The following is a 27,715-nucleotide window of genomic DNA, read 5'->3' as shown; positions in this document are numbered from 1 at the left end:
ACATTTGCAGAAAAGAGCATCTCCATGTTCCTTATGAATGTATCGACTCCTTATTCCCCATCTGGTTAGAATACCTCTCTTTGTAATATCAACAAACTCCCTCGGCCCGCACCGCTTCCCGCAACCCCCATTGGCCTGGAACGGCGAACTGTGGCCAGTGGGAGTGGCGGTCGGCTGAATCTGTGGACGCGGCAGATAAACAAACTGGCCCAGCCCGCCAGGGTACTTACCCTGGTGGGCCGCATGCCAAAGGTTGCCGATCCCTGATCTAAAGCTTGTTTCTTTCATAAACAGAAATTAGTCCAATAAAAGATATTACCCCACTCACCTTGTCTTTCAAAGATCCTCTTGTTATAAAAATGCCCATAGGAACAAAAAAAGAGGAAATAGGTATGTGTGTGTGTGTGTGTGGGGGGGGGGGTGATGTGCAGAAAACACATAGGTCAGCAGATGTGATGAGTTTTCCACAAGGCATCAGCATATTTTTATTAAAGAGTGTGTTTTGAATATCTTTAAATACTGCAAACTGGCCTGAGCCCTTAGAGCACAGCTCTTCAAGATCAATCCAGAGAACGTGAAAACACCTCTGGATGACTCAGCCAATAATCCTCATGGGGATGTGGGCGAGCACAGATAGTCACTTCAACACTCTATAAAGAATGTGTCTCCCTGTAGCAATAGGCCATGTTCATTTGCCAGGATGGTGTGGAGTATTTGTTGTTATTATTTATTATGTTTATTATGGGAGTTCTGAGGGGCTGGCTGAGAAAAGGGCTTCATTATGGCAGGCAGTGTACAAACATAGAATGAGAGACTGCCTCTGTCCCAGAGAGATTCTATTCTAAATCGATGACACAGACGAAAGGTAAGGGAAAGAGTTAGAACATAAAAGTGGAGTGAACAATGTGATGGTTTGAAAACTTCATGTTAGTGTCATGTGGTTTTTATTTGATTGTTTTGTTTTGTTACTGAAATCCTTTGGCTGGGGGTTAGCTGGGAGGTGATTACCTTAAAATAGGGTTACCATATTTCAACACTGAAAAAAGAGGACACTCCACGGGGGCCCTGGCCCTGGCCCTGCCCCAACCCCACCCCTTCCCCACCCTCATTCCAACCCCTTCCCCAAAGTCCCTGCCCTAACTCTGCCCCCTCCTCTGAGCACCCTGCATTCCCCCTCCTCCCTCCCACGCTGATCTTGGTTGGGGGTTGCTAAGTGCTTCCCTGCTCACCACTCGCCCTGCAGCCTCTGCACCCCCCTTGCCCTGCAGCCTCTGTGACCCCTGCTCCCCACTCGCCCTGCAGCCCCTGCAACCCCCGCCCCTGCAGCCTCTGTGACCCCTGCTCCCCACTTGCCCTGCAGCCCCTGCACCCCCCCGCCTGCTCTGCCCCTGCGCCCCCCTGCCTCTGCAGCCTCTATGCCCCTGCCTGCCCTGCTCATCCTCGCCCTGCAGCCTCTGCACCCCCCGCCTGCCCTGCTCCCCCGCTCCCCCGGCAGCCTCTGCCTGGCTGGGTCCCTGCAGCCCCGGCACACGCCGCACTCCCCGCCCCGCAGCCTCCTTCCTGCCACCCCCAAGCACGTTCCCCGCTGGAAACAGCTCCCGCGGCGCCGGGTTCCGAGGCACACAGGGCGACGGGGCCGCAGGAAGGGTCCCCCAGTGGCCGGGGAGTCCCCACCCGTGAAGGAAGCCCGAGCCGCTGGCTGGGCCCGGCCTCCCCGTGGTCCTGCAGGCTCGGCTGGGGCACGCGGTCCACCCGGCCTGCGGGGGCAGCAGCGGCCCCTCCGCCGCCTTCTGTGGCTGCGCCCCCCCTCCCCCTGCCCGAGCTTGCTACAATGTAGCCAGGGCAGCTGGGCTGCGCTGTGGACCCAGCGGGTCGTGCTGGGGCCAGGCGGACCCTGGCTTATGCCTCCCTATTTCCCCGGACTTGTCCGGCTTTTTGAAAATTCCCCTCGGATGGGGATTTGAGTACCAAAAAGCCGGACATGTCCGGGGAAATCCGGACGTATGGTAACCCTACTTAAAACAAGGAGGACAGGAGAGACAGTCAGCTGGGAGGGGATTAGTTTAAGACAAAGAGGACAGGAGAGAGAGGGTTGCTCGGAGACTGTGAGGGATGAGGGGGTAAGAGAAAAGAGCCAATCAGCATAGGAGAGGGAAAATTCAAGAGTGAAAACTGCAAAGGCAGTCTGAGAATAGCAGTGTCTGCTGGTCCCTGCTTAAACTGCTTCTGAAGCTGCTCTCTGCTGACTGCCTCCTCCTCCCTGTAGTTTCTTTCCTAATGTCTTCAGATAGGAGTTTACCTGCTCCAGTCTCAGTTCAGAGTTTCTGGCTGGGCCCATCTTTCCTGCTCCCCTCCCAGTGTAGCAATGTCTGGTCAAACTGCTTCTGCAGCTGTTTTGCCAGTTTCAGCCACCAGAGTCAGCCCAGCAGTAGGAGCAGAATCATGGTCTAGCCCTCACCCTGCCCCTCAGGGAAGGTAGTGCTAGCCCCTGTGCAGAAGTGCAAGAGGTGAAGGCTGCTTGTGTTCTCTCTCCAAACGCTCACCCACCTGGGGTCAGACCTGATCTGGGCCAGAACATAACGCAATGTGATAGGAATTTAATTTTACTAATTTTTAGTATGTTTATAGTAATTTTTTAAAATTTGTTTTGAAGGGGCAATACACCACAGCTGACACCACCATGCCCATGTGGTGCTGATAGCTAACTTTCTTATTACAGAGAAATATCACTTTACCTTCCTTTCCAGTCAAATAAGATGCGTTATATCAGATCACAGCATGACACATAGCCGTTAATTCTTATTGAAAATGATTAATTATTAGTGTATTGGTTCCACTATAGACAGAAGAATAACAAGGTTAGAGGGTGGGGGGAAGAGAAATTTGAAGTAGATTATATTTTAGGGCGCTTCTGCATCTGATCAAATACACCCATCAGGTTAGCTGTGAAGTTCATGTTAAGGTGAAGAAAGCAGCTCTTTAGACATGGAACAGAAATTTGCTCCTACATTTTAAGAGAGACATAGAAAGACTGATTGTGGAAATCCTACTCACTATAGCAAGGACTTACTCACTCAGTTAATTGTACTGATTTCAGTAGGGCTACTTGCCTGAGAAAGGACTCACTGGTTTAAATAAGGTCTCCAGAATCTGGCATAAGTGATTTCCTTGATAGTCACAGGGATTTCTATGGCTAAACTCCAGACAACTCTGAAAACTCAGAGGTTTACTACACAATGAATGAGTAAACGTAGACACCCAGCTGAAAGGGAGAGAAAGGAACCCGTGTGTAAGTAAGTCTGTTCCCCGACACTTGTGTCTTATATCTTTTCTTCTTCTAAGGCTTAATTCAAAGCCTATTCAAATCAGTGGGAAAACTCCTTTTGACACCAGTGAACATTGGATCAGGCTGCTAAAATACTCAAATAGGGGATGAGTAGAGGCCTTGAGGCTCAAAAAAAGCCTGTGTCTGCCAATCCCCAGATCTTGTGGTACTTTTAATTGTTTATGGTAGTCTTAGTTGTCATATTCTTTAAAAAAAATTCCAGTCTCTTTTATAATAAAGATAGCTTTCAAATCATCAGCCAGTAGCTCGGGGGTAAAAGCTTGTCACAGGATTTTCCATAAACTCATTTTTTGTTCATGATCCTCCACACAGCCAGCCACATCTGCCCATTGGGTCCTACAAAGCCAATGTCCAAGGGCACCCAGATTTCTGTCTGAGGTCCCATCACTGATTCATTAAGCCAGATGGGAAGGTGGGGGGAAACATTCAGGCTACCTCAGAGGGCTGGTGGACTGGGGCAAAATCTGAAACTGAGGAATCCCCATGCTTTCAAAATAATTACCATGGATATGGAAGAGTTTAAGAAGAGGGATGGGTACCCAGGCCTGTAGAGTCGCTGCCCTCCCCAGGAGATGGGGGTGTCTCTGCCTTGTGTGTGGCCAGGGGGCCACTCCCGGTTTCACCTATTCCTGAGTTCTGGCCCCACTGCTGGTGAGAGCGGTATCCCCAACTCGCAACCCCCACTCCTGTGTCTGGACTTTCAGCCTGGAAGGTTGACTGAGGCCCTGAGCAATGATGCCACAGTGGTGGTGACAGTGCGATCAGGGCCTAGTTGGGGCAGGCAAGTCAGTCCCCATACTATTGACTGTGGATGCCAAACCTGAGAGGTGCTGTGACCCTCTGCGCCTCGTCACAATGCCTCTCATTCAGGTTTGGCCCAGTTGCTCGTCCATCCTTTATGCTAGTTAATTTTATATAATTTGTTTATTCTGCTGTATTTTGTTGTGTTTCCATGGTTATCACTATCAGTGTAGAGGAGTGGGATGGAAAGCCTGTTTTGAGCATATATGTTATATTAATATTTCTGGCTACTCTGTCTGTAGTTAAATTATTGGAAAAAAGAGAACTTAAAATGCAACAGTTTGCATAAAAAAAAAAAACATTCTAGGGAACGTGGGCCTAATGGCTTATTTGGAGAACTGTCCCTTGGTGGGGGGCGGGCAATGTTTCTACGTGTCCATCACTTGCACCTAAAGCATCTTGCTTGCATTTCTGTAGCCTCAGAGGAAGCTGGTGTCAATCCACACATCTCTTTCCAATCCCTTCTTACTTAAAATGAGTTTCAGTTTGGGGACTCCAAACATTTTGAGGAGAGGCCCAATAAATCTCTTTGCCCTTCCCAAAAATCCTATATCTGGCTTTTGCACCTAAGATTTGGATTTGAAAGCTGCAATTAATTATTTTTTAGATTTTTTACATATATTCATATTTGGAAATACCATGCACCAAGTTTTCCAGTGAAATAAATGGACTTAAAATTTATCCCCGTGTTCCTGAGAGCAGAATTAGCCAATATGATTCTTAAAATAGCTTGCAATGTATGAAAATAACAAGAAAAGATCATCATGATAAGAAGTTGGAAGTGTCAATTTCCAGTGGAGAGGGTGATTTTTAGATCAGATATTTGCACTGCAGATTACAACTGGACAGTATGTTAGCACAACACTGCACCGCCTAGTCTATTAGCACAGCAGTGTCATTTAATGTTCTATATCTGGTACTTCCGTGTCCAATATCTGGTGACTCAATCTTCATTTTAATTTCTTCCCGGCCTTAGAAGCACCCTTTTACATATAAAGAATTTCTAGAACTATGGTATTTGTGCTGTTCAGTTTTTGTTCTTTTTATTTCCATATATTCCTCCCCCCGAGCATCTTTAGTGATGACACATAAATAACCTTAAAGCAAATATTTCTCTAGTCTCTATTTCATTGTCTAATCAACCCAAGTATTATAAGTATCCATCTGTTTTTTTCTATAGTATCCATCTTTCATGAAGTATTCTGCTTTCCATCTTTCTTAAGTTCTAGGAGCCTCTGCTTATGGTGTATGTGGTTATTATTTTTTAAATATAAAATACCTTACTGTTAGGATGGAAATGCTTTATCAAAAAGGTGGGTCTTTCAGCTTGTTCTAAAAATGGTCAGACATTACCATATGCTAATGTACAGCTGTGATTAAGGATTTAGAAGAAGGATATTTTTGTTCCTTACAGTGAAGTCCTGCTGCTATTGGCTGGGGCCTCCTGTGGCTGTGGAGTAGAAGTCAGAGAAAAGATCCACAGATAGTTAATACATCTCTGAGCGCTATTAATTCCTGGCCAGATTCTTGCATTAAATATAAGTCTGTTTGCAGAGGAAGGTGCTGCAAAACATAGTTCCCTGAACCACCATATTGAGGTTACAGTCCCACATGCAATCCCTAAAATTTTCTAACGAACATTTTTAAAGTATAAAGGGGCCAGAAATAAAACTCTGGCCCAGACCACTTCAGACTATAAGTGTTTGTCCACATCTGAATCCAGATCCAAATTTTGCCAACACCCTCCCTATCACTATAATAAAATTCCAGATCTAAATAATCCCAAATGTTGGTGTGTCGGGAAACCAGGCCTGAACTTTGTGGCTTAAGTCCATTTACATTTCAAAGGAAAAAAGGAGACTGACCTGGATTGTAGAGAAACTGGAATTTAAGAGACAAATTCTGTTCTCAGCTACACTGATGTAAATGCTGAGTAACTTTACCTAGGTTGATGGAGTTGCATGGCTTTACTGATGCAGTTGAGTGCAGAATTTTACCCATGGTGTAATGGGTCAACAAAATCATATTTAAAAAAAATATTTTATTGTTAAATTTATAATTGTTACCTTATTAAGTTGATAGTGTGTCTTAGTATTTCAGACTGGTTTCACCTTGTATTAAATTAATTTTGGAGGATTCTTAGTTCAGGTAGACATTCAGACTAAATTGCAAGGGTTTTTGCCTGTGATAAAAGGTCAGAGCTGTCATCTTTTCATATACCTAATGATACTTTCTATTTATATTTTCTTCTGAAGAAAAACAATATAAAAACCTTTTCAATTACCACACAAGAAACCTGTATACATATTTTTAAATGTACTTTTCAAGGCTGCTATGGCACTAGTGCAATCGTTATTTACTGAAACGACTGATTCTAAATCCTAATTTTAGATTATTTAGTGCACTACTAATTTGTATTTTTGAAAGTAATTGTAAACTCCTTTTTGTCCATATGTGCAAGTTTGATGCAGTGCCAATAAGACTGCTATGAAATCAGCCCATAATGGCACAAAGTAGACTCTTGGGCGCTTCCTGGGGCATCTAATAGTCAGAGTTACAATAATTAGTGTGGTTTATCTTAACCTAACCTATTATCATTACTAATTAGGGGGAATGATGCAGAACTTTAGAAAATCAGTAATGGTGAAATTAAAAGAAAGATGTTCAGTGTTGAATCAGCATCATAAAGAACCTCACATAAACTGACCAGATGTCCCAGCTAAGCCAAGATATTGCAATGCCCCTTTATGGCCACATGAGGCAAGTTATCTGCATGTTTTTTGTGGTGGCAATTTGATCTAATGTGTCCCATTTCTTTCATTGTGATGTGTTCTGCATTTCTCCATTGTGTCATTTGAGTTTCAACAACCTTTTAGACGTTTGGTCGCCCATGTACTGTACTTTATCCAGACATTAGTGCATTTCACACATTGCCATTAACTCTGTCTTGAAAAGCATGAGGTGATTTATTTTGGTTCTTTACAACCAGACACAGGGGAGGAGAGAGGAGGAAAATATTTTCAAAAAGTGAAAAATTAGTAAGTAATGTTGGCCACAAGTGGCATGTGCTGGCTATAATCCTGAAAGGTAGAAGCTAAAATATATTACTGTGGAAAAAAAATGAGTTCATTATCCATGATGATTGCCATATACTATCTACTGCCATTATTTAAGTCTAAGAATCTCAACAAGGCCAAGACTTTCATTTTGGGTGTCTCAGTTTTGAGGGCCCCAATGTGAGGCACCTTAAAGGAGCCAGATTTTCAGAGTGTGGCAACGTCTTCTAAAAATCAACCCCCTTTAAAGTATATCAGCTTGGGCACCCACTACATCACTGGTCACTTTTGAAAAATCTTGCTGTTGTTGAGATGGCCTCATCATGGATAAGGGGAAATCAATAGCTGAATACTTTTTTAACATCTGTCCCTAAATTTATGCACAGATATCCCAAACAAAGAATGCTATATTGCAGGGATCGGCAACCTTTGGCACTTGGCTCGCCAGGGTAAGCACCCTGGCGGGCTGGGCCAGTTTGTTTACCCAATGGGGGCTGTGGGAAGTGGCGTGGGCCGAGGGATGTGCTGGTCGCCACTTCCCACCACACCCATTGGCCTGGAATGGTGAACCGCGGCCAGCGGGAGCCGTGATCGGCTGAACCTGAGGAAGCTGCAGGTAGACAAACCGGCCCGGCCTGCCAGGGTGCTTACCCTCGCGAGCCGCGTGCCAAAGGTTGCCAATCCCTGGTATATTGTATACATGCCACACCTACTGTAGCTCACTGCTGACCAAGTAATAATTCATGATGATTTTTAATATTTAACATATGTAAAAGCTCAGCATAAGCATAAAACCTTAATTTGCTTTGATCGCATATTTGAGATACATTGTAAGACTGTCAACTGCAAAACCATAGCTGACTGCAGTAAGCTATAATTATTTCTTTTACAATGACCTCACCAAACATTTTCATTATGACTATTTTAAGGAAACGTATATCTTCAAACTAATGTGCAAAACAGATTCTGAAAGAAAGGAATGACCAATAATCTGCTTGTATCAGATTCAGGAAAGTTGGCAAATTAAAAATGGAAAGAGCTCTAATACATCATAAGTCCATCTTCACTGATCTTTTTTAAGCTACATTTTAATAAATAATAATAACAACACAGAATCTTAAAAAATCATATAATAAATATGGTGGTGATGGTGCACACTTTCCCCACTATGGGGTGAAATCCCAGTTGGTGAGAAGAGGTTGGGCAACTTTCTCTATTGTTGCTTGTAATCTATTTTACTTATGGCATGAAAGAGGTTTCAGGTCTCCAAGACTGTTAATACAGTAGCTCTCATGACCACTTAAAATGAACTGTAAAAAAAAGGTTGCTATTATTCATATTAATTACACAGGTCTGGAGGTCAAATTCTGTTGTCAATTCCATTTACGCAATCCCACTGATTTGAATGGAGTTTCACCAATAGGAATGAAGGCAGAATTTGGTCTGCTAGGATTAGAATTAGTTTTCCACCCACATAGTGTAGCTTGCCATTTACCATTAAGAATGGTATCTTTATCTATCTTCTGCTTCTGTTACTGTGCTCTCACTCTTCTGACTCGCAGACGGGTTCTAGCCAATTTGTCTCTTTCTTGGAATGAAAGGTCTTTTAAAAACAAAAATATCTACCCTATAATTTGCCTTTCTGTAGTGAAGCGGGGTAGCCTCCCTCCCAGGCAGAACTGGCAGAGGGGCTGGACAGTAAGTATAAGAGGCAGGGCCTCCAGCTCAGGTGGGTCAGAACCAGCAAAGGAGGCATATGCCTCTGCCTTGCTGCCATCTGCCAAATACCCAGAGGAGCTGCTGGGTCTTCAGTCTGCTGAATACCCTGAGAAACTGCTGAGACTGCCGTCTGCAAAGTACCCTGAGGAGATAGAGGACTGCAAACAATGGAGCCCTACAAACAGACTGCGGTAGGAAGTAGCCCTGGGAAACCAGACATTAGTTCAGTTATGGTATCAGGAGTTGAGTCAGCATATTGCAGTGGGATCCCTGCTCACCCAGTGGTGGGATCACTAGTCACTGGTAGGGTCCTGGGAAGGGACCCGGTGAAGTAGGTTTGGCCCAGATCTTCCTACCCCCTTCTGCCAACCCAGCCCTGGGGACAGCCTATCCACCTGAGGCCTGAAAGCCTGTATTTGTCTAACCCATAAGCCTCATAGAGAGATATCTCTTTAACAGACCCGTTGGGGGAGGTAGGAGTGAGTTGTGCCTGAATCATTGTTAGGCAGATGTAACACTCTACATCCAGAAGCTTCTGGAATTGGATGTGGTAGTTTTGGGTCTGCTCCAATAGGTTCCCTGTTGCTCGGGTCAGCCTCCATGAGGGCAAACAGTCAGGGTGGCTGCTTTACAAAAGGCCATGTGCCCTGTGTAAATTGGGAAAAGCTGAGCCCAGGAGCAGAAAGCAGGCTGTTTTCCCTAAATCTGAAGTATCTTGCAGTAGATTAGTGATATTGTTAACCCTCCAACAGGGAAGCATGGGAAATGTTAATTATAGAAAGGTGAAATTGAAACGGAAAAATAATTTATATTATTTTACTTGAATACTTTGAATGTCGTTTGATTTTAGCCAAACTGTTTCAGTTAAATTGTCTCAATTGGTATGATTCACCAACTTTTCTTTAAATGTGATAATGGGGAAAGAGTAATTTATATTTTGCTATTCTCAGTTTTGTATTTTCTTGTAAAAGTTTTTTTTTTAAACTCTATATGCTTGACTGAGTGTTGGTTAATCAGTTAGCTGACTGGCTAACAGTGATTTCAGCAGAGGAAGAGGACGAATCTGCATGGATTCCAGCTGAAGAGTCCTACAAACAAATGGAGGGAAGATATTGTTTTTGACTCAGCAGACTGAGTGGTGATCAAAGATTTGGTCATCCAGGACTGTAACTGAGACTCAGGTGAACTCAACCTAAGCTTTTGGGAACTCTGAGTTTCTTCCCACTGTTTCTGTGGGGACTGAACTGTTCAGATTTTAATTTATTTAGGTTTATGTATAACTGGATTATAAAATAGCCAAGTTAAGTTGTAAATATTAAATTACTGTTATTTGTTTCTTTATCATAAGATTTAATAGAGTTTCTTAATTAAATTCATTTCTTTTGTTCCTTTTGGGACGAGAGGTTGACCCTGTGCAATCCTTGTTGAAAATCCTTAGAGACTGAATTCTGGGTCTCCAGCTACTTTTCTATAGGAGGGATTTTTGTTTCTTGCACTGGAAAAGGTCAATGAAGTGAACGCTAGTCCAGCCAAAGGGTATGTTTGCTTTTGCTCTGTCCGAGCCAGGAAGCTGGGATAAAGACTACTAGCTGCTCTGCCCCGCCCAGAGGGCTAGAGTCTGATGGTGGTTGCCATCTGTCCAAGCGAGGGAGTCTGGGTGACAGAGTGCTGGTTACCTGATCCTGCCTCAAGGGGCTAGGGCCCTAGACCCTTAACTGATGCTATACCTTGCTAAGCCCCTGCCAATTGACTCTTGATAGCTAGATGGCGTAATGGCCTCCCTCTGAAGTGGACGGGGAGGAACCTCTCAAAGCCATTACACTTTCAAAACCAAGAAGTAAGCTATAATTGTAGCATTTTTGAACATCTTAGTATAGCACAACGAGATGCACAAGGAAATAATGGAATAATCTTGATAATCTGTTTGACAGCAACACTGGTTTAAAGGCTGGGATAGTTTCTCAGTGGAAAAAAGTTTAATGCCTATTGTTTATGACACTAATACCTAAACTGAAGAAACCAAGTAAATATACAATAGAGAACGTACCTATATTGGGACTAGAATAGATGACCTAAAAGCTCATCTTTAACATCTATGTAATATCTTAGTTTGACAATATCTAGATTATTTTCAGTTTGGGGCATCCAGAAGCAAAAAGATGAACACAGAGGCCCAGATAGTCAAATATATTTGGGTTCCGAATTCCATTGGAATTAGGTGCCTAAATACCTTTGAGGATCTGCACTAAATGAACCAATTGTTGGGATGCTAAGTGTAGAACTCAAGGTGGGCACAAAGATGGATGTATAACATCTTAACCCCCACCCCCTATACCCTGGAACCAGCTGGCATGCTTTAATTTGCAATAAGTGGTAATGGTCCACAAAGAGTCAATATGGCCAGAATGCAGCAGCACTCTGGCTGTGCATCATCCCCCAGTATGCTCCCTATGGTGAGAGCTCTGAGTGGGGCAGTGTAGACACTCAACCTATTCATTTTATCAAAAAAAAAAAGACTGAGGTGATTTGCGATCACTGTGTGTAGTTACTTACACATGGAAAAGAGATCTGACAGCAGGGCAGCTTTTCAACCTTGTTGGCAAAGGCATAACAAGATGCAGTGTCTGGAAGATGAAGTTAGACAAATTCATCCTTAAGATAAGATGCAGGTTCCTAGCTGTGAGAGTAATTAAACATCAGGACAGTTTATCAGGGCAGGTGATGGACTCACTACCACTTGGAGTCTTTAAAATGAAATTAGAGGTCTTTTAATCCAGTTTCTGGGAGAAATTCTAGGGCCTGTGTATGCTGGGTGTTAGGCTGAATGGTCATAGTGGTCCCTTCTGGGCTTGGAGTCTCTGAATCTGTGAATTGTCCTGTTCATAACCTCTGTTCATGGGCCCTGGAGTGAACAGTGAGCTGTGCATTGCCCTCAGAATGCTTGTAACTGTTGTAGCTCTGCATTAAGACAATGACAATAATCAGATCTCATGCTTCAGGGTTTCAGCCAGTTGGTTGCAGAGCTAAGGAAAGAAATATTTTTCATTGATGCACATTTGGCCCAGGGTATTCTGGTGGTGGTGGGGAGGAGGGCTGCCTTCCTCTGAAGCATGAGTAATTGGCCACTGCTGGAGATGGGAGATCAAACTGAGTGTCCCAAAACTCTGATGTGGTACAGATAATCCTGTCTATCTGCTTGGCTAGTGGATCTTGCTCACATGCTAGGGTTGAAATGATCACCAAATTTAGGGTCAGGAAGGAATTTCTCCCCAGGTCAGATTGCAAGGCACCTTGAGAGTTTGATACCTTCCTCTGAAGCATGGAGTAGGGGTCACCTGCTAGGATCATCTGGGCATAAACATCTGGGCACTCAACTTAAACTCAGTGAAATTACAATTAGAGTAAAAAGTTGAGAAACTGAGTCACAAATTGAGTCAGAAGTATTGTCACATACTTTCTGAATATATATTTATGCCAGACAAATAACAACACACAAGACAGAATTGGTAAATGTGCCCAAATTTACCACATTCTGGGGCCTCAGGAAGTTCTTCCACAATCTATTATAGTGATCACCTTCTCGGAGCCTTCAGTCCCATTCTTCAGTTTCTGGCCTGGAGTTTCTTCTGTTTGGGTTAATGTTCTCTTAGGTCTGTTATACATTTCTACCTTACAAATTACTTAATCTTTATCCAATCAGCTTTTAGCACATCAACCCTTTAGATTTCAGGTAACCCATACGTTATGCACGTGCAAGCTTCAATTACCCAACTTCTGTATTTTTCCTGCTGGGTTTTCAGTTTCTGGGTCATGTTGTTTTTGTGTCACCCTCCCCCCCCGGTCTTCCCAGAAAAAGGGGGCTGGTGTTACATATTTGTATATATTTTACTTACATCTGCCAACACCACATCACCTGTGTTCTGTCAGCACTACCACTTTAAGCAGATTGGAAAAATCTATGTTAAAGAAGAATGGCAAAACTGCACTTATGCCACCTAAGCCTTGACCTAAGTGTTACCTCATCTATGTATCACAATACATAATTACAAATAATGTATTACATGTATTAATGTATTACAAAGGGGAGGAGAAGTTATGGAAAACATGATGATTCTTTAATGTCAACATTTCTTATCTTTAAACATATCTTTTTTGGTGCCCTTTTAATTCAAAGTCCAGTTTTGTTTGGGACTCACTACAAAGAAATTTCATTAGAAATGTTCCTGTGAATGCATTTTGAGGGGTATCTCAGTTTTAGCGCCTTGATACTTAGATGTTTTTAACGGTACCCCAACACTTCAAAACTAGTGATAGCAATGCCAGTCAAGGATTCCTGGCAAGAGGAATGGCTTTGATCCAGCTCGAACCACAACAGAGATTTCCATTTGGAAAATCTGCAGTTGATCAGTTAAAGGTACTTTTTCCAGGCCCTTTGCACAGCTTGAAAGGAAAGGGACCAAAGAGCTGATTCAAACAGTGTAGAGGGGGATATTAATATCCAAACATTTCTAGGCTCATATTAAATGTGGCTGTCCTGTCCTCTTTTTCACAGCCCCCTTTCCCCTTTTCTGAGGCAGTTTGAGAGGTTCTTGTCCTCATCTGCCATGCTCTAGGGTGGGCATCGGTGAATACTCTAAACATTCTACCTTCCCCTTCCTGCTGAGTATTTTATGTGTCAGATACTTGGCCTACATCAAAATTAATGCAGCGCTTTGGCGGTGGAGTGCTTTATTCTGCTCACCATGTGCTGCTAGGCAAGGAGCTCCTCCTAGATAACAACATAAGAACAGACATATTGTATAATACCAATAGTTCATCTAGCTCAGTATCCTGTCTTCTGACAGTGGCCAATGCCAGATGCTTCAGAGGGAATGAACGGAACAGGTAATCATCAAGTGATCCATCCCCTTTTGTCCATTCCCAGCTTCTGGCAAACAGAGGCTAGGGACACCATCCCTGCCCATCCTCGCTAATATCCTCCATGAATTTATCTAGTTCTTTTTTGAACTCTGCTATAGTCTTGGCCTTCACAACATCCTCTGTCAAAGAGTTCCATGGGTTGACTGTGTGAAGAGATACTTCCTTTTGTTTTAAACCTGATGCCTATTAATTTCATTTGGTGACCCCCTAGTTCTTGTGTTATGAGGAGTAAATAATAAGTCCTTATTTACTTTCTCCATCCAGTCATGATTTTATAGACCTTTATCATATCTCCCCTTAGTCATCTCTTTTCCAAGCTGAAAAGTCCCAGTCTTATTAATCTCTCCTCATATGAAATCTGTCCCATACCCCTAATCATTTTTGTTGTCCTTTTCTCTACCTTTTCCAATTCCAATATATCTTTTTTGAGATGGAGTAACCAGATCTGCATGCAGTATTCAAGATGTGGGTGTACCATGGATTTATATAGAAGTAATATGATATTTTCTGTCTCATTATCTATCTCTTTCCTAATGATTCCCAACATTGTTAGCTTTTTTGACTGTTGCTGCACATTGAATGAATGTTTGCAGAGAACTGTCTACAGTAATTCCAAGATCTCTTTCTTGAGTGGTAACAGCTAATTTAGATCCCATCATTGTATATGTAAAGTTGGGATTATCTTTTCCAATGTGCATTATTTTGTATTTATCAATATTGAATTTCATCTGCCATTTTATTGCCCAGTCACCCAGTTTTGTGAGATCCCTTTGTAACTCTTCACAGCCTGCTTAGGACTTAACTATCCTGAGTCATTTTGTATCATCTGCAAATTTTCCCACCTCACTGTTTAACCGTTTTTCCAGATCATTTATGAATATGTTGAACAGTATTGGTCCTACAACTATTTAATTCAGCTGCTATCCTGGCCTGCTTTGAGGGAGTTGTGTAAGACTAATTAGTAGGAGTCAGTTAGGAGAAAGAAATCCTAGGAATATCCAACTCCCCTAAATAGGTTTTTAAAATATGAACCTCTACTGGGATTTTACAAAGAGAAGAGGGGGAAAGTGAAGACAAGCACCCTTATAAGTGACATGTTATTTCATTAATTATTACCCGATGGACCTGACATTCCCTGTATACTCCAAACTCTGCAATTGTGAAGCCACTGGGAGATTTGTGTGGGGAAGAAAAGCAAGATAATGCTATATCTGCCTGAATGTTTTAAAAATAGAGCCATCACCCCTCTGTTACTACTATTGACAATTGTAACTCATTTAGGACAAAAATAAACCAGCTAACTATTGTCAATTAATAATGTGCCCTACCAAACAGATGGAGGAGAGGAAAAGCTAATCAGCGTCGAGTTCAAACAAGTGGAAAATGAAGATTTAGCTTCTGAATGTTGCACTGACATCTCCATGTCTTCATCCATTCTCAAGTTCTAAATTGCCCTTTGTACAATTTGTGTTATGCCTCCTTAGCTAGCGAAATTCTTTTAAATGCCTCCATTTAATTCACACAGACTATAGTCACAGTTAGTGGCGAGGCAAAGCTGATTAGCTCATAGGCTCCCCACTGCTAGACTCTGGAAGAAAATTCTGATTCCGACATGTGCATCTTCCGAATGTAGCAACAACAACACAAAGCGAAACAGAGAGAAAACTGATCTATAAATGGACTTGTGTTTAATCTGGTGTCTACACCTTGCCTTGGGATTGAACTGATTTCTAATTTTCAAAGTTAATGACTTTGAAAAAAGTTTTGTTGAGATCTGAATGTACGCTCACCTGAGTTTTATAATGGAAAATGAGGTACGCTATCTGTGGGGATTTTACATTACTGTTATTTTTTGTGTCAGATTCAGCCTTATCAGCATGAATTTGGTATGTGATCTGCCTAATTACTAATCAGTACTTTCATGATAAAAAGTGTATGTTTGTAATGGTTGTGGATGATTTAAATCAATTTCACTGTAAGTCTACAAGTAGTACTTACTATTTAAGAAATCATTGACTCAAATCTCAGGACTTTTTTAAGCAGACACTTTTGCTAAGAGCTTATACCATTTTATAAAATATTTCCTCTCTACAGATTGCCTCTTTAGTATTCTGTGATCTCCTTAACAGTTTGTTATTTAAGTCAGGACATTATTATTTGTATACAGCAGAGCATGTGTGCCATTTTCAATATTGCATAGTACTAGACTAAGAGCAAAACTTCATATTTGTCATACCTATCTTACTGTATACCCAGGGAAGTACAAGTGGTTAAAATGTAAGTTACTCATATTAACTCCTGGGTAACTACTAGTGAAGTCAGAGCTGATTAACTGTGGTCTTCCCTGCTGCTGAACTCAGTTAACAATCTACTCATCAAGGCTTAAGCAAATGTTCCTACCATTTAGGTTAATGGGAACTTTATGGACCATTTTTGCCTTACCTCAGAATGGATGAGAGTCCATTTTAGATTTGTCTTTATGCTTTGTTTTTCTAATTTTAAAACCCAAATGAATTAAAAGAAGAGGTGAAATATTATTTGCAATTGAGTTAAGTATAAATTCTGGGTAGGTTATAATGATGTGAAGGGGAGAAGGAAGACAGAATTTTTAGTAGTGCCATTGTACCAAGGCAAGCTCAATAAAATATCCATGTCACTTCTCCCTTTTGATTCCTAAAGTTCATTAAAATAGTAACATTCTAACATTGTTCCCTTATTCTGTGCAAGAGTTGAGACACAAGCTTTGACGAGTAACAATTCACAGGGAATCTGGAGGTTTGTTATTTTTGTAATTAGTTAAATTATGTCAACTAATTTTACACACTATCCAACACTTCAGGATGCTATTAACAGGTGATAGAAAGGGCTATTTCAAGTTATTGAGTGCCAAGTAATTATATTCCAAAAAATTGTTAGCACTTATGGTCTAGAAAAGCAAGGAATGGGAGGGGCCTAATCTTAGTAATTGTCTTTCATAATGCCCAGTCAGAGACATGACTCCCATTATTTTAATCACCTGGGGTTTTTACTGTGTATTAGGGGACTCCATGAGTCAAAAACTAAGCAAAACAAGCACAGATAGAAAATTAATTCTCCAATTAATAACAATATTTTACACTCAATAGCTTCTTTTATTAAGTAAGCAGTTATAGTATTAGTTATTACTATATTTAGTGAATTACTATAGAACAGCTTACTATTGATATAGGAATAGTTATATAATCATGCAGTTATTATGAGGTGTGCATTTAAAGATAAATCAGTTGCAAATAAACACCTCAAAGAAGCATATGCCATTTCTATGCATTTAAGGATTGAACAAAGATTTTCTACAAAACAATTTCTATCTATAAATGCTTTCCTTAAAGTAACTTGAAAACTTTAGACTATTTATAAAAGGAATCAGTTTTTAAGAATGTTTCAAGAATTCTTTGTGTGGGTTTAAAATAAAGATTTTTCTTTATGAAGAGAAAAGGTGGAGAGATGGGGGAGTGAGAAGGGTCCAGGCTCAGCATCTATGATTTAGTCAAACCAAGTGCAATATGTTTCTTCTTTCCGAGGTCCCTTTAAACAGAATATATTCACATTCCTTAACAATGGGGAATCTGGATTGTTGAGAAAACACTCCTGCTTTTTAACCAAACAGTTCCCAAGATAACGATCATAAGTAGCTTCACCCATAATTGAGAATTAAAACTCTTATTAAACACTCTATAACAATCAGAATACTTAATAGTCAAATATCTCTTTTGAACATTGCCTGAAATAAACTATATTGAATATTGCAACAAAATAGAAGTTATAAAACTTAATTCCAGACTCTGCAATATGACCTGGAGGTGTCAAGTATAGATCTATGGGCAAGGGGAGGCATTATCCTTGAATCGTCTCATCTCCTTCAACCATCTCATTTATAGAGAGAAAGCAGAGATTGCCTAGGAGTTTCTTTAATTAGCTTCAACATTTCTTTTAATAAAACAAGAAGTTTAAAAATAAATATAAAAACCATTATTCTCCAAGCACCATGGATATAAAAGTACTTATCAGTATTTCTTGAAATTTAACACATACATACAAATGTATAACAACCTAGCATTGTAAAAATAAACTATAATAATTTTATTAATAATCACTTTTGCATCAATATTTCCCCTCTATATAGGAAAAGTTTTACAGGTAGCAGCTAGCCTCCCTGGTCCTCAACCAAAAAGATTTAAAAGAAGTTTTCCATAGTAGAGTATCTCCTCAATAAAGAAATATATATATGCAATGGCCTTTTCGTTATGTCTTTATGCTATAGTATTTGTCTGTAATCTATATCCCGCCAGTGCCAGAGATCTAGAGTTCTGTCATCCAGTCAGCCAGTGGGAACCCTTCTAAGCATTTTGCTTGAAATTACTTCCTAAATAATGGATATCTAATCAACAGTGATAGCCCAAACCCCAAATACAATTTTTTTTTGTCAGTCTCATTACAAAAATGTGCTAACTAACACAATGTAAAACAATTTTATCTTTACCCAGATTTTTTATTTTGATAGCTTTGCCTATATCTAAGTCACACCAAAGTCTCAACCTACTTTTCTATTAATGCAATTTGTGACTAACTCTGCCCACATAATGGTGCATTTGTACCCATAGGCGTGCACAGCCCATTTCATTAGGGTGTGCACCCAGGGAGCCCCGCCCCCGCCATGCCCTAGCCCTGCCCCAACCCTGCCCCCATCCACTCCCTCCTACTTCCTGCCCCCTGACTTCCCCCCTCAGAACCCCCAACCCCCCCTGCTCCTTGTCCCCTGACTACCCTCTCCTGGGACCCCTGCTCCTAACTGCCCCCCAGGACCCCACCCCCTACCTAAGCCTCCCTGCTCCTTGTCCCCTGACTGCCCCCCTAGGACTCTACTTGTCCCCTGACTGCCCCGACCCTTATCCACACCGCCGCCCCCAGACAGACCCCCGGAACTCCCACACCTATCCAACTGCTCCCCACCCCCTGACAGGACCCCCAGAACTCCTGACCCATACAACCCCCCCTGCTCCCTGCCTCCCCCAACCCCTCTCCACACCCCTGCCTCCTGACAGCCCCTCCAGAACTCCCGACTCATCCAACTCCCCCCAGCTCCTTCTCCCCTGATCAACGCCTCCAAAGACACCCACCCCCACGACCCTCCTTGCTCCCTGTCCCCTGACCCCTATCCACCCCCCGCCTCCTGACAGACCCCGGGACTCCCATGCCCCATCCAACCCCCCCCCCCTGCTCTCTGACCACCCACTCCAGAGACCCCCGTCCCTAACCACCACCCCATAATCCCACCCCCTATCCAATCAGGGGCGGCAGGTTTGTATGATTTTTGGTGGTGCCCAAGCAGAGCTGGCCCAACCATAGGAGAGATTGGGGCAACCGCCATGGACCCCGTGCTTTGGGGGGCCTTGTGCTTCAGGGGGACACAGGGTCCAGGGCAGCCTGGGGGCTTAGTGGGGAGCCTGGCACCAGCGAGCAACCCGGCCCCAGCATGCCCCACCCCTTCCCCCAAACCCCCACCACTGAGAAATGCTGGGAGCCGGTGGGGTGGAGCAGAGTGGGCTGGGGCCAGGTCATTTGCTGCTGCCAGTGCCAGACCCCCCGCTAACCCCCCAGGCTGCCCTGGACTCCTTGTCCCCCTGAAGAATATCCTGAGGCTCTCTCTGCCTGCAGCTCCCTCCCGCTCCCTGCAGGGGAGGCGCGGTCAGGCAGCTCTGGCACCACCCCCCACAGCTCCCATTGGCTGGGGTTCCTGGCCAATGGGTTGGGAACCAGGTCAGCGCTGGGTGGGGGAGGGAGGCAGCATACAGAGTTGCCCTGCCTCTGCCGAGACTCTCCCCTGCATGCAGGGACACTGGGGAGGGGGGAGCTGCCCCTGAGGTGAGAGCACCCCACCTCCTGGCCCAACCCACCCTGCTCCCTGTCCCCTGACTGCCCCCCACCACTTCCAACCCCCCGCCCAACCATGAGGGAGGCTCCTAGCAGCGTCTGGCTCAGCGAAGCACCATACACGCTGCCCTGCAGGAGCACGTAGCCCCGCCCGCCCCACAGCTCTGCCTGCCCTGCATTAGGGTGTGCCCAGGCACACCCGGCACACCCCCTGCGCACACCTATGTTTGTACCCACAATTCAAGGACAGATGCAAAAATGGCAGGTCCTAACTGTCTGCAAACTGTCTGCAAAACAGATGCAGACAGATGCAAACTGTCTGCAAAAAGGAGGCCAACCTTTTGACAATTTGCCTAAGGCTGGACTTTGGTCACAGCTGCCATGGGAGCCATAGATTACATGATTTCATGTTTTTAAACTCTTGGCTTCATATAAGTCTAATACAGTAAAAAAAGGAGTAGCTCAACAGTGTAGGAAATTAATGAATGAGGCTGATAAAAACAGATTTTGGAAACTGATATCAGGTCAAACCTGTGGATTTCTTGTAGCATCCCATTAACTTCCACTGACCCTCAGCTTTGTTCTAAATCAGTGGTTTTCAACCTTTTTTTCATTTGCAGAACCCTAAACATTTTTGATTGGAGGTGCAGACCCCTCTGGTTGAGGACCACAGGTTGAAAACCACTGCTCTAAATTATTATCAATGTATCTAACACCCTATGGCGATAATAGTAAACCATAAATAGGACATTTTAAGGCTAAGAACCTGGACCAGATTCTCAGCTGGTGTAGCATCAGAGTAGTTCCACTGACTTCAAAGAGACTGTATTGATGCAAACTAGCTGAGGATCTGGCCCCATTATCTCATAAGGTCAATGGTGTAAAATAATATTGCTAAGGATACATGGTACTATTTTGTGTTCCTCAAAGGAACTCAACCCTTACTTTGAATGTAAGCTACCAATTTCTCCAGCATTCCATCACCAACTGAACCCAGGTTTGCTCAAAACTCCCAGTAAAGTCAGTATAGTCTTGCTCAGAAGTCAGTGAACCTTTTGCTGAACTTACCCTAGGTTATTTTGTGTTTGCTTGTTCGTTTATTTTAATAACTGTTTTATTAGTGTTTGTTTGCATTACTGTAGTGCCTACAGGCCCTACTCATGGACCAGGACCCCCTTATACAAACACAGAACAGAAAGACTGTCCCTGCACGAGAGAGATTACAGTCTAAGACAAGAGACCACAGATGACACTGTAGACAGATGGGGCATACAAGGAAACACTGACACAGTATTGGTCAGTATAAAAGGCAGTGGTTTCAGGACACCTATGGCCTAACCAATGAGTTATTTTATAGGCATCACGACAAAAGAGAGTTTTGAGGAGGGTTTTGAAGCATAATAATGAAGTAGCTTTACAGATGTTTACGGAGAACTTTTCTCAAGTGTGAGGGGCAAAATGTATGAAGTTGCTTGCTTAAAATTTAACAAGTGGGCAATGGAAGCTAGCTTCATGATTGATTAGAGGCAGGAGTCAACATCCTGATAGTGAAAGAGAGATGGTAGGTTGGGTGGGGATTGACCATTAAGGGACTTTAAAGTGAACACAGATCCACATATCTATTGCATCAAAAAGAAGGTGAGCCGGTGGAGGGATGCAAAGTGGGGGTGACCTGGTCAACTTGACAGGGTAGGAAAATTATCTTTGCAGCAGCCATCTGAATGGACATGAACAGGATACAGTTGCATTTTTCAAGGCCAGAGAAAAGGATGTTGCAGTAATTGAGAAGTGGAATGGTGATAGTAGCTTGGATGGGAGCTTTAGCTGTGAGGATGGTCAGAAAAGGCAGTATATCAGAAATGCAATGCAGAAAGAATCTGCAAGATTTAGACATAGCCTAGAGGTGAGGATCAAGAGAGAAAGGTTTGAGTCAAAGACATCCAGATTACAAGCCTAAGTGACAGGCAGGATGGTGGTGTTGTATACAGCAATCAAAAGAGGAGGTAGCAGAGAGGGGTGATTATGAGCTCTGTTTTAGCCATATTGAGCTTGAGCTGATGGCTAAACATCCATGAAAAGATGTCAGAACAACCGCCTGAGATTTTAGTTTGGACAGAAGGAGACCTGTCTGGAGTAGAGACATAGATCTAAGGCTCATAAGCATAGAGATGGCAGCTGAATTTGTGTTTGAGGATGTGATTACCCAAGACAAAGTGCAGATGGAGAGGAAAAGGGGACTAAAGACAGAGCCCTGTGAGATCTCCCCCCACCCCAAACTTAGAACAGGGATGAGGAAGTTCCTCTGAAGGAAACACTGGAGGAGCAATTAGAGAGGAAAGAGGACAACCAGGAGAGGAAGAATTGTTGAATATCCTATAGGAACTCTCACTACATTGAACAAGACTATATGAAGCTATTTCTAAACAATCCAAAAAGAGCTGAATGATTAAATGTGTTATCAAGAAATGGTTTGTGATTGTCAATTACTTAAAAGACAGAATCAAAGTACAAATTGCCTGTTTCAGTCAATTACTGCTAAAATGGAATAAAAGCAGTTTAATTGTAATCAGAACTTACACTATTCAGCATGGATATTAAAGGAAATAATGAGCAGTCATAAATACAGTGACCCATTTATCTCTTTATCTATCTGCTTACCAAACATAAGCATTAAATTCAAGCAAACTGATTCAAAAAGCAGAACCAAGTTAATTAGCTTTACTGAATTAGCAGAACATCTAAATTGGATTCTACTTCAAGGTTTAGTTGAAATTTATCTTAGCTTGGAGCTGATTCTGAAGTGAATAATGAATATATAGGAAAGAGATAAAAAGAATATTTTGTCACCACAAACCACCATAAAAGATATAGTTAAAAGGCTTGATTCCTACCCTCTTGTAATCTACACCATTGTGCACCAGCAATGAAGTCTGTGCCCCATGATTCCTCCTGTGGGAGGGCAGGCAGGGCCGGTGCAACCATTTAGGCAAACTAGGCAGCCGCCTAGGGCACCTAGTGGTTGGGGGCGCCTAAAAGCCCACTCAGGGAAGAGGCATAGGCAGCGAGTTCCATATCCACGTGGTGCTCGGGCACCAGCAATATTCAGAGCCATGGGCCCAGCTCCAGCAATACTTGGGGCCGTGTTTCCCCCCCGGCACCACCTGCAGCCCCCCACACCTTCCCCGAGTGTCCCCTGGCCCCGACTTGCTGCACCTACCCCCCCACTCGCCTTTCATGGGCCCCCGCAGCAGAGGAGCAGAGCATCTCTGTCTTTGTCTGCAGTAACTGCTGCCGCAGGGTCCTAGTGCCCCCCCTTCTCAACTGCCAGGGAAGATTGACTCTGAGCCTGCCCTTCCCCCTCAGACCCTTCCCTTTTCCAACGGGACCCTCCAGCAGCACAGGGGACCCCCCTGCCCAGTCACCACTCCTGCCTCATGCTGGGCAAGGAGGTACCCCCATCCCTCACCCCCAGTGAGGCTACAGTCAGGGGCAACAGCAGGGGAGGAGGCACATGCAGCGCCCCACCATGGGGGAGGCAAGGGAGATTCCAGGACCTGAGAGGGACCCGAGGAGCACATGCAGTGACAGTGGTGGGGGTGAGTGTGCTGCTGGAGGAGGGGGGCTCATACCCCAGAGCTTGCTGCTGCCGGCAAGGAAAGAACCGGGAGGATTCCTCCTCTCTGGCCCCTGTCCCAGAGCAGGCTGCCTGTACCCCAAACTCATCCCCAGCTCTGCCCCACCCCACAGCCCACACCCCCAGTGAGAGCTTTCATCCCCCCACACCCTGATCCTCTGCCTGAGCCCTGAGCCCCTCCAGCACCCCAAACACCTTATCCCCAGTCCCAGCCAGAGCCCTCACCCCCCCCACACTCCTACTCTTGCCCTGAGCCCCTCCCACACTCCAAACCTCATCTGCAGCCACACCCCACAGCCCTCACACCTGCACCCCATCCCTCTGCACCCCTCCCAGAGCCTGCACCCCAATCTCTTGCCCCAGCCTAGGGCCTGCATCCCAGACCTCCTCCCTCCCCCAAACTCCCTCCTAGAGCCTTGGGCAGGTGGGAGGCGGAGTTTGGGCAGGGGCGGGTTCTGGGCACCACCAAAATTTCTACAAACATGCCACCCCTGTGAGGAGGTGGAGTGAAGGTGAGCTGGGGCGGGGGGGTGCGGGGAGGGCCGCCCAGAGTAATGGGGGAGACGCACAGGGGAACCGCTCCCCGCCCCAGATCACCTCCACTCTGCCTCCTCCGCTGAGCACACAGCCCCCACTCTAAGTCTCCTCCAATCGGCGCCGCAAGCCTGGGAGGGGAGGAGACTTAGAGTGGTGCCGGCGTGCTCAGCAGAGGAGGCGGAGCCGAGGTGAGCTGGGGCGGCTCCCTAGGCAGGGTTAGCTGCCCCGGGGGGGTTTCCCGGGTGGGGGGCTGGGTTAGCTGCCATGGAGGGGGGGGGCAGGGTTAGCTGGGGGGGCGCAAGGTGGAAGTTTCGCCTAGGGCGCAAAACTTCCTTGCACCGTCCCTGAGGGCAGGCAGTATTTGCACTATCTTTGGGGATTCCATGATGGAAGCAGAGCTTTAATTTGTAGCCCTGGCTCCACAGAAGCCCAGCTGACAGTGTATTCCCCAGAAGATTTGGCCATGCCCCTTCTCTGGTCAACATCACCATCTCACTCATTGGCTCTACCAATCAACTGCAACCTTCCTCTAGATGAACTTTCTGACACCACAGACTCTGGTGAATCAAGTCCTATGTATTAGTTAGCTGGTTTCCATGATATTTGTATCCTTATGCGTTAAAAGAGCTGTGGGTGTTACTCACCCTTGTGCAAAGTGTCATTGCGGTGCTTACCGCTTAGGTCCTCAAAATAGAGCTGTAGTGTGACTTAAGTGATGCACTGCATAGGCCTGGGATAGCCTTTTGCACATTATATGAATGTAGGTTATTATGACAATATTATACTTCATAGTAGGCATTTGCAGTAGGAGCTATACCATTCATTATTTTCTTTCAGTCTCATTTTAATTCTTCTCTCTTACCTTGAATCTTTCCTGTCTTTTCATGCTAGCTCTCAACAAGCTAGATCAAGTATATGTATGTAACCTTCGGGTGGGCTAGAGTTCACTTCATTTCCCATCTCCAGTGCGTTTAAAAAAACAACAACAACAATTCCAATAGAAAGCAGCTGGAGATCCAGAGTTCAGTCTCCAAGGATTTTCAGCAAGAATTGCACAGAGTCTACCTCCCCACATTCAAGTCCCAAAAGGAACTAAAGAAATGAATATAATTAAATAACTTTATAAAATCTTACGATAAAGAAAGAAATGATAATCTAATTTTTACAGAATGACCTGGCTATTTTATAATCCACAGACATTACCTTCACAGTTATACATAAACATATATAAAGAAAATATTAAAATCTGAACAGTTCAGTCCCCCCAGAAATACTGTGAGAAGAAACTGAGGGCATGGCTACACTTGCAGATGTAGAGTGCTGTGAGTTAAACCTGCCTTCGTAGCGCACAGTAGGGAAAGCGCTGCAGTCTGCCCACACTGACAGCTTCAAGCGCATTGGCATGGCCAGATTTGCGGCACTTGCAGCGGCATTGGGAGCAGTGCATTATGGGCAGCTATCCCAGCATACAAGTGACTGCAACATGCTTTTCAAATGGGGTGTGTGTGGAGTGTGACAGGGAGTGTCTTGTGTGTATGTGGGGGGAGTGAGTGGGTTTTTGGGGTGCTGAGAGTGTGTCAGCATGCTGTCTTGTAAGTTCAGACCCCTTTCTTTCCCCCCGCCTCTCTCTCACTCACTGAAAGCAAACAGTAAATGTTTGCTTTTTCCTGGAGCTGATAAGCAGCCAGCTTCTCCAAAATGGAGCTTTGAAAGGGCACTTCTGCATTCCTGCAGCCGATTTCACAACAATGACAAGAGTGGCCACTTGACTTAAGGGGACTATGGAAAGTTTCCAGAGGCTGATCACAGCGCAATAACGCAACACCTCGTGCACACTGGTGCCACGGCGCTCCAGCGGGGGCACAGCAAATGTTTTTCCACTCGCCGAGGTGGAGTACCAGCAGCGATCTAGCTTCGGAGTCAGAATGCTCTATATGCCTTGCCAGTGTGGACGGGGAGTGAGCTGGGGCACTGCTTTATTGTAGGGTTACCATATCTAATAAATAAAAAAAGAGGACCCTCCACAGGCCATGGCCCCGCCCATTTCCCCACCCCCAGCCCCACCCCAACTCCGCCCCTTCCCCGCCCTAACTCTGCCCCCTCCTCCCTCCCACTCCCAGCCACGCGGAAAGGGCTGCCCGAGTGTTACCGGCTTCATGGTTTGCCGGGCAGCCCCCAGACCCTGCGCCCCCGGCCGGTGCTTCCCCAGCGCAGCTGGAGCCCGGGAGGGGAAGCGCCCAGCCGGGGGCGCAAGGTCTGGAGGCTGCCCGGCAAACCGTGAAGCCGGTAGCGCTTGGGCTTCGGGCAGCCCCCTTGCCTCCGGACCCTGCGCCCCCAGCCAGGTACTTCCCCTCCCGGGCTCCGGCGGTGTAGGGTCCGGAGGCATGGGGTCTGCCCGAAGCCGGTAGCGCTCGGGCAGCCCGGCTCTTAAACAGAGCCGAAGAGTCAGAGGAGGAGCAGAGCCTCCAGCTGCGGCGGCTCTGCTCCTCCCCAACTCTTCAGCTCTGTTTAATAGCAGGGTTGCCCGCTCGCTACCGGCTTCGGGCAGCCCCCATGCCCAGCTCTTAAACGGAGCCGAAGAGTCAGAGGAGGAGCAGAGCCACGGAGGCTCTGCTCCTCCGCTGACTCCTCGGCTCTGTTTAAGAGCCGGGCTGCCCGAGCGCTACCGGCTTTGGGCAGCCCCCGTGCCTCCGGACCCTGCACCGCCGGAGCCCGGGAGGGGAAGTGCCCGGCCGGCAGCTGGGGTCCGGAGGCAAGGGGGCTGCCTGAAGCCCATAGCGCTCGGGCAGCTCGGCTCTTAAACAGAGCCGAAGAGTCGGGAGGAGCAGAGCCGCCATTTTCCTGGACATGTTCGGCTTTTTGGCAATTCCCCCCAGACGGGGGTTTGAGTGCCGAACGGACATGTCCGGGAAAAGGAGGACATATGGTAACCCTACTTTATTGTGCTGTAACTCACAAGTGTAGCCAAGGCCTGAGTGTTCCCAAAAGCTTAGGTTTTGTTCACCTAAGTCTCAGTTAGAGTCTTTGATAAAATCTATACAGTTTCCTGACTCTAAAACAACATCTTCCCTCCACTTGCTTGGAATCTTCAGTTGGAATCCATACAGACTCTTCCCATGCTGAAATCACTCCTAGCCAGTCAGCTAACTGATTAATCAATCACTCAGTTAAGTGTGTAGAGTTAAAGAAAACCCTGTTACAAGAAACTACAAAACTGAGAATAGCAAAATATAAATGACTCTTAAAGAAAAGCTGTTGAATCGCACTAGTTGAGACAATTTAACTAGAACAACTTGGCTAAAATCAAAACAAAATTCAAAGTGTACAATTAAAATAGAAATTATTTTTCCTTCCCAATTTTCCTTTGCTATAATTAGCATTGCCTATGCTTCCTTGTGAGAGGGTTAACAATATCTCTAACCTGCTGCAAAATGCTTGAGTTAGGGACAACAGCCTGCTTTCTGCTCCTGGGCTCAGCTTCTCCCAAATCACACAGGAAACATGGCCTTCTGCAAAGCAGCTGCCCTGACTGCTTGCCCTTATGGACTCTGACCCTAGCAACAGGGAACCTATTGGAGCATACCCAAAACTACCATACCCAATTCCAGAAACTTCTGGATGTGGAGTGCTTAATCTGCCTAGCAACAATGACCCAGACACAGCTCACTCCTCCCTTCCCCCAAATGGGTCTCCTAAAGAGATATCTCCCTGTTAAGCACATGGGTTACATATACACAAGCTGGGGATAATACTTCTAGCTCGTAGTGTAGACGTAACCACAGGCCAGAAGAG

General features: G+C 44.9%; 1 long non-coding RNA gene across 1 annotated transcript in view; it reads right to left on the bottom strand.

Moving 5' to 3' along the window:
- Positions 1-27,456, bottom strand: part of LOC112061286 (uncharacterized) — a 101,893-nt gene extending 74,437 nt beyond the window's left edge. Inside the window, exon 1 of the long non-coding RNA XR_010589855.1 lies at positions 27,345-27,456. This is a non-coding gene — a long non-coding RNA (uncharacterized LOC112061286). The remainder of the gene's footprint in view (positions 1-27,344) is intronic.
- Between the last annotated feature and the right edge of the window lie 259 nt (positions 27,457-27,715).

The sequence above is a fragment of the Chrysemys picta genome, chromosome 1, assembly GCF_011386835.1.
Source record: "Chrysemys picta bellii isolate R12L10 chromosome 1, ASM1138683v2, whole genome shotgun sequence".
In the NCBI taxonomy this organism is placed as follows: Eukaryota; Metazoa; Chordata; order Testudines; family Emydidae; genus Chrysemys; species Chrysemys picta.
The sequence above is the reverse complement of the archived record's forward strand: the minus strand, read 5'-3'. Positions and strand labels throughout refer to the sequence as shown.